This window comes from Pteropus alecto, unplaced genomic scaffold (genome assembly GCF_000325575.1).
Source record: "Pteropus alecto unplaced genomic scaffold, ASM32557v1 scaffold3, whole genome shotgun sequence".
NCBI lineage: Eukaryota > Metazoa > Chordata > Mammalia > Chiroptera > Pteropodidae > Pteropus > Pteropus alecto.
Genome location: NW_006442484.1, coordinates 18,168,967 through 18,177,262, shown reverse-complemented (window position 1 = coordinate 18,177,262; position 8,296 = coordinate 18,168,967). Strand labels below are relative to the sequence as shown.

The window sequence follows — 8,296 nt, the reverse complement described above, 5'->3', positions numbered from 1 at the left end:
ATGATGTTTTCTCATTCTGCCTTACACAGATAGAATGACATTTTGGGACACCATTTTGGGACACCATACTATCTGTGTAAGGCAGATAGTATGACATTATGGTGTCTCAAAATGTCATACTATCTGTGTAAGGCATAAATCTCTTATGCCACTTTTTACATTATATGTAGACCATAAATGTAACCTCTATCCCCATACATATTCTGGGTGACCACAAAATACAAACTATAGTTCTATAGATACCTTTACTTATATCGCAGGCTTCCAGTTTTCTCTTTGTTTTTGCCTCTAAAGATTTGTCAGCTCAGTTACAAATACACTGTGTGTGTGTATTCATGTGAAAGAGAGAATTTCTTTTTATTAATTTTTTAGACAAGGCAACCCTTGGTTTATCTAACAGATTGCAAGGACACTGTCAGTTTACAATCCCTTATTTATTTATTTATTTATTTATTTGTTTGTTTGTTTGTTTTTTTATGCCTACAGTACCTGGTCTTCCTAGCTTGTCTCCCATCCAAGTACTAAACAGGCTCGGACCCTGCTTAGCTTCCGAGATCAAATGAGATCGGGCTTTTTCAGGGTAGCATGACCGTAGCTGAGAGAGAGTATTTCAATGCTTATAGTCGTTTTTAGCAAGAGGGTTATTCAGTGTGTCTAGATTGTCATTCTCTCAGAAACAAAATTTCCAGAATCTTTTTGTTCATTCTGAAATAATTTATATGAAATGAAAATATATGTCACTGAAAAAACTAGAAGACATCAATTAAACTAAATTGGTAATGGGTGTTTTGATGGTAGATCTTAATTTATTAATTTATCCGTTTCAATTTGATAGTTAACATTTCCCAATAAATTTATCATTTAATTGTTATTTTTAAATTATTTACTCTTTATATAGTATTAAAATGTAAATAGTCTCTGTATCTCTATTTAATTCATTTTAGTTCCTGAAATTATGTTCCTCTATATTTATATCCTGATTATATTCAAAAACCTTTTTTGTCTTATTAATTATGTTTATTTTATTACATTCTCTTTAAATATAATCACATTTTTCTCATATTTTCACCTTAGAATACAAAGCCCTATGAAGTAAACATTTTAGGTTTCTAATGTCTGAGACTATATTTCTGTTGCCTTCATCCCTAAAGTATTTTTGACTGGACACAGAATATTTACAACATAATCTTTATTTTCACCCTCAAAATATAAAATTGTATTTTTAATCATATTTTTTAGCATTTTATGTAGTTGAAGAAGAATAATACATTTTGGAAACATTGTATCCTAAAAACAAAAGATTAATTGACCTAATCTAGTTGGTTATTATTTTTTTTTACTGAATATAAAATTAGGTAAACTGTGTTATCATAACAATAGATATATAGATGAAAAAAGAAAGGAAAGGTCAGAAAACTTCTTGACAGAAATTCAGTAGACTGCAAAAGTAATTTTAAAATGTTTATTGTCATCTACAATTATGGGAGTGATTACTATTTTTTAAGCACTATGGTCTATTCTATTAAGATACATAATAGGATGATATTTTCCCTTAATAAATTTATATTCTAGTTAAAATGCCAGTTTATATAGACTTGAAAACATAAGTAAATAAGCATGTAAATAAACTGCTAGATTGTGTGCTGAATTGTGAGATCATGTCAATTCATGGCTGCAAATATTTAAGGATAAATCATTATTTCTCCTTTAAGTTAACAACATATTATTCTGGCCTAGTAAAATTAATTCTAATCTCAGTCTGGATTATGTTCATTCTTTTTTTATTTTTTCTGTATTTGAGGTCTGCATCTCTTGTTATGTCAATGTATAAGTCTGAGAAATTGTATTTTAGAAATATCTCTGGGTCCATTTGGAAAGTAAAGGAAGTGTTTTCTTTTTTAATAAATGTGTGATTAAATTCACATGTTGCTAATAGAAAACCAGTTTGAGTTTAAATATTACTCAAGTTTTACAGATTCTTGTCATTTAATATATTTATTAGAAGATATATCATCTTTATGGATTAAATTAAGTGATGAGAGATAGTCACCTATCCTGTTTCATTTTTAAATTATAGTACCATTCAATTTTATTCTAAAATTATTATACTGTAAACTTAGAGAATCATCATTCAATCACTACATTTATTTTTTTGTAAATGTTATATAGAAAAAATCATTTTTCTTTTTTGATTCATTTTTCTCCTGATAATTGCACAAAAGACAAACCTTAAAAAAAAAAGAGAGAAATGAATTGAAAGGCCTTTGACTAAATTGAATGTAAAAACTCTTTTTTTATAGTTCTTGCCAACAGAATCTTTATATCCTGCTATTGAAGCTTGGGATCAAGGTGCAGACTTTTGTTTTCAGAGATATTGTATCAAAACAGAGTTATGGTGGTATTGAAAGACTATTACACATTGTGCACCACCTTCCTTGTCAGAAAAAAAAATCAATCTGTTGGAATCAAATGACATAGAGGACAAAAATGATTAATTCCCACAACCTTTCACTTTCCATTGGTAGAAGAATTGAAAAACTCAAGTTTTACCCTCTTTACCCTATCTAATTAAATGTTCTGACTTTTATGAGTCCTCTAGTAAATCCAGCTATCATAGATGCATATTATAATCAAACAGTTTTCCAATCTTCTTTTTCTTTCTAGTCATAGTACATACACATTATTGTCTATCTATTATAAAGAAAAGGAATTTGGTCTGAAAAATACTTTGTTGTTAAGTACCTGATGGTTCATGAAGATGTTTGAATGATATTCTTGAAAATTTTTTAAGGCATTATTTGAATCAAAGTAAAATAGCTCATTTTATTTTGCAAGTAGAACTCAATGTCAAACAAACAAACAGAAAAGGAATAAAAGCTCTCTAAGAAAAGAATTCTGCTGTCGATATTACTCTGTGCTTACTAGATTTCTCCAGTGAACACCAGAGATTTAACAGATTGATCTAGGAAATTTTTCAGTTTGTCAAACGATCTCTTTCCAAGAGAGCAACAAAGTTAAAAAAAAGATCTCCTTAACAGATTCCCTGTGTGGAAGCTGACATAAGTGGAGCTATTTTAAAAAGGAGCCAGAGAAGCCATTCCAGAGGAATAGCCTTACATGTCATGCTCCTTGAAACTTTGGACTGTTTGAAGTGGGCCAGACCTTTGGACGGGGACAAACCAACATTGTCATCTCAACAGTTCTGAAGTGTACTTATTCACTTTTTGAAAGTGTCTCAAAAAAAAACTCACCAGCTTTTTCTTATTTTCTCATTCTCTCCTTTTTATCTCTTACTTCCTGCTACCCTTCAACTTGACTTTCTAGAGTCCCCAATACATGCTCTTCTTCAAGGTCAATTGCCTCTCCCTACTGTAATAATCCACTTAGTCTCCATCATCTCTTTCTAATGAATTGCAAATTTACTCTATAAAACGTGAAGAGTGTTGTGAGTTGAGACTAGCTTGCTAGAAGATATGGCTTAAAACATCTTTTGAGGTTAGGAAACAAACCCTATGTTAATGCTCAGTTTTCATTAAAGCAGCAACATATTGGAAAAAGTTCCAAGAGAAGAAGACCTTCCACGCTGGTGGGAGCAAGAAGCAAGTTTGTCTTTCCTTGCACAACGATGTCTGCTGCTCTTCACACAAGGGGGATGAGCTCTAGCTCCTTCTCTGCTGGCCCTGACATGGATGATCTCTATGCCTGTCCAGAATAGTTCAGAACAAATGGGTATGACCTTCTGCTATGAATATGTTCTCCCCTAAAATCAAACAGAAATTTTACTTTCTACATGCTAATTTATGGAAAACTACCCCCTTTTGATCTAAATGAGAATTTTATATTTCTCTTAAAAATCATAGTTATATTTTTTTTTGTACATACCAATTTCTTGTTTTTACATGCTAAGAGAACATTTCCTCCTGCATATCTGGATTTATGTCACAAGCCATTTTACTTGTTGCTGAAATCAGGAATAGTAAAAAAGTCTTAGGTTTTGTTTTGTTTTGTTTTGTTTTTTGCACGAGAGAACATGGAACCTGCAGAAATATCTGACATTTGTCCTCTCTGAACTTCAGATTAGATGTGTGACTCTATATTTCAAACAATAGTTATACTATAAAAAAATAAATTAATTACTTAATTAATTAAATCATTAGTGCTTTCCACATACTTCTAAAAATCAGTAATCTTAATTTGATGCACTTGGTCATTTGACCATTTGATTTAGTTAAATTGATCAATTTGATGCAGTGGTCATTTGATACAATAATGAAAAAAAATGTTGCATGTTAGGGAATAAAGGCAAAAAAAAAAAAGACAAGCAGAGAGAATAATGTGTGAATTGAAGAAATACATCAGAAGAAAGTAAAAGGAGTGATGAAAAGACAATGAAAGGATATTTCCTTATCAAACAGAAGATAACGAAAGAAAGAAATCAAAAAAGAAAAGGAAAAAAAAAAACAAATAACAGAAATTTCATTCAAAACTTACTTGGGCTCTGGCTTTTGGGCATTTTTAAATCCTACATATAGCCAAAGCTTACCTGATTATCATACCGCTTACCACTCTGAATGCCATTTCTTAAGACTAAATACATTGTGAGCAGTTTTTCATATAAATGTAGAAGGATAATAACTAATGTATTAGCTTCTCGATTCAGGAAAATGTCAATAAATATTTGTTGAATAGATTAATTTTAATAGCCACTTAGAATGCCTTAAACAACTTTTCTAAGCCAACGATTCACCATTGCTGGATATTTAGGTGTAGTTTTTATTACACATTTACTTTTTCTTCCATTGTTTCATATTCTAAGTCAAAAGGTAGGTTTTTTCTAGAACTATGTAAGGTTTTGTAGAGATTAAATTGCAAATGTTCAGGGACATCAATTTGTACTACTAATGCTATTTTCTCCAGTGTGTGAGTATAGGGATGAAGTCACTAATATTTCCTGAGATCCTTTGTAATTATCCCTTTGAGTGATTTTTTCACACAGCTCAAGTTTACTGGAAGTGATCTCTATATGCAGGTTTTTGTTTATTTTTTTTTTTAAATTGTAAGGCCAGTTTTTATATCTGAAAAATATTATGCAAAATCATCTAGGGTAAAATATTCCAAACTGAAGAAAATAAACATCTAGATTGTTTACTTAATATAAATACTAGCCTGCTTCTCTTTTAAAAATTATAATACTGTACTCTGAATTGTTGTCCATGAATCAGTATATTTAAGATACTCTCTAGGCAGGTATTGGCTTTGTTACTGGATCTCCATCTTTACCAGATCCCCTGTGGAAGGATCTGTGGGTGTTGGAGGAGGCAATTTGGTGGAGGGGAGAAACATGGTTTTCGAGACATTTTGAACTTCTCAAAGCAAGACCTAGTGTTAGTCTTTTCTGTCTCTCTCTCTCTCTCTCTCTTTTTGTCATTTTCAGGTCAAAAGCTGCAAATCACATTCTCCAGATCTTTTTGAAAAGTAGCTTTAGGAATGAGCATAAACACAGGAAGTCATAAAAGACAACAAGGAGAGAAGTTCACTACTGGATGCTTTAGGAATTCTTTATGTGTGAAGCAATATTTTAAAAAATATCCATTGGAATTTTTCTTTTTATTCTTTAATGGACTCAGTTATCCTTCCCACCAGTAGTAATGATTCTTTGCCTTATGGAAAGAAATTTAAAAGGATACAAATACTTGTCTTTTGTATTTCTTAAGCTTAAGGCCCAGAGTTACATAATTGATTGGGAACTATATGTACTCATTAGATATAGAGTGTTCTCTGTCCTAATCCTAGACTAGCTAAAAATTGCATAGTCTGAGGGGAAAGGAAGAGTAATAATATCATACAGATAATTAAATGCTAGTTAACGATCCTGAGAATAAATTCTGTGGTCTCTTTCTCATTAACATCTTGCTGAGAAGTGGTGGAACATAGAAAATCCAGATATGTTTAGGATATCTGAGATTTAGAGAGACAAGTTCTTCATCATTCCTGTGGAGTTCCTAGCAAGTGTAGAATGGAAAAGATGGCAATGTTGGCAGGTGGGCTTGGCACAACCTCAAAATTCCAACATAGTTATATGTCTCTGTAGTCCAAGAATGGCAAGGAAGTAGCTAAAAAATGAGTGAAACATGGTGATGATTTGTTGTCAAAACACATAATGTGATGTAACTACCTGCATGGAACAATAATGATAAGACAGATGAAAGTGAGGCTGTTTCAATGTGGACATCATAGATTGATGATGACCATGAACAAAACCAGAAACTCCTCTCTCAACAACCCACCATACCAATGCCTCAACCCTCTGTAAGCTCCTATGAGTGTAGCCACATCCTTGAGTCGAAGAAAGAAAGGTCTTTAAATAAATGATGTTTCCTTGATTTGTCTGAAGTAAGTTTTTCTCAACTGGAAGAATGAAAGATTTAAATGAAAAATTTGTTCATTTCCAGAGATACCAGGAAAAGTTATATTTGTCTAAACTGCAAAAACTATAGTTAGTTATGATAAGTTTTCCTGGGTGGAAAACAGGTGTTCCTATATGCTAGAGGAATTTGAAAGGAGTGTGATTATAGATTAGAATAAAGATTTTATGTTTTGAATTGGCCAAGACTTTCTGTAGAGCTCGCCACTCCACATTTTAAAACTTGAAAGAGTTTCAGTGGAATGAGACATCCAGGTAATTCTGAGCTCCTAGAATATATTTCTTCAAGATACCATATCGCTATTTCCTAGGACTGAAGTAGTATCTAAAAGTAAATCTCAAAATATAAACAAGTGTGGTATATTATGTATGTTACATTTTGTAAGATGCATATCAGAAATTTTATTTTACTCATTTACATACCTTGATTAAGAATTTACCAAACACAATACAGTAAACCAATATAGAATCTCACCTACCAGAAGTGAGCAGAAGGTGAGGTTAGACTCTTCTAATGCTGCCTCTGTCCTAGGCTCGGGTGAGAGGTTAAGGATGGAAGGGATCTGTTAATATGTAATATAGTATAGGAAAAGTAATCAGTTGTGCCATTATCAGCTGAAATTTAAATGCCAAATTAATAGGTAATTTTCTTCTGAATATGACATACTGCATATCTGTTTACATTAGAAAAAAGAAACATTTTACAGAACTCAATATATTCAGGTGGAGCAAGTCAAGGACAAATGCTATGACAAAAGATTACAACAAATTGGGAAAGAACTCTGAGGCTTCTGAGATTTGGGGATGGGGAAAGGATGAGAGTGTGTAGTGCAGTCCAGACAGAAAGAGGGGATAAATTGGGCAAAGGCAGAAAACTAAAGACAAGCTAAAGAGATTCAGTCTAGCTAAAAATTTATGTAAGTGCTTTATATGTCCATGAAAATGAAGTTGTATGAGTGTGAGAATATTTTTTCTAAGTATGCTTTCAGTCTGATGGCTTCCTATCTATCAATCTAGCTAGCTATCTAGCTATCTAGCTACCCAGCTACCTATAGTTTGATTTGTTGGCAGTTATTATATTTCTTTAAATTTACATCTTGAATGCCTTTCTCATACTCTAACTTTATTTTAATTAATGAATACTTATTTTTAATTTATATGTTTTGAATTTCTCTTTCTATATTGGAGTGCTTTTATGTAGTTTGCATTTTTAGCTGGATTAAATTCTTGTGCATACATCTTTGTGGACATGTGAGAATACTGATGCAGGCTAAATTCCTAGCAGAAGAAAGGTTTTCAAGAACAGGGACACTTTAGATTTTTATAGACATACCAGACTGCTTTCATAAACAATTTATTTTCCTACTGAAACTGTATGCTTATATAGAGGAACACATTGGTATAAGATTTCAGGACCCAAGCAAGAGTTATGCCACACAGTTTATGACCTAGAACAAGGTGTCAGAGCTTGTGCTGGGACATGAAGTCGTCTACATAGGGAAAAGTAAGGCAATACAGAGAGATTAATCAAATATGTGAATAATACTAAAGACATGTTTGTCACTGCCAATGATGGTAGTTATAAACATGGAAAGGGAGACAATTAGAATAAACCCTGTAGGGGTGAATTTGAATTGGAGATATCAGTGCAAACTCATGGCTGAGTAGGTGAGTGGGTGGATGGGTGAATAGATGGATGGGTGAATGGATAGTGAGATAATAAAGTAATTTATATGTAAGGCACTACATATGTTCCCAAGTTTTATTTACTGTGATCTTGGGAGATAATTGCTAATCCAGCAACAATAAATCCATCTAGTACTCAGATATTTGTTTCTGTTTACCACTAAAAAAAAAAATGAGGGTATATTG

The 8,296-nt window shown here is 32.2% G+C and overlaps 1 pseudogene; it reads right to left on the bottom strand.

Annotated features, from left to right (window-relative positions):
* Positions 1-477: 477 nt before the first annotated feature.
* On the bottom strand, positions 478-597 carry LOC112470775 (annotated as a pseudogene).
* Positions 598-8,296: the final 7,699 nt, after the last annotated feature.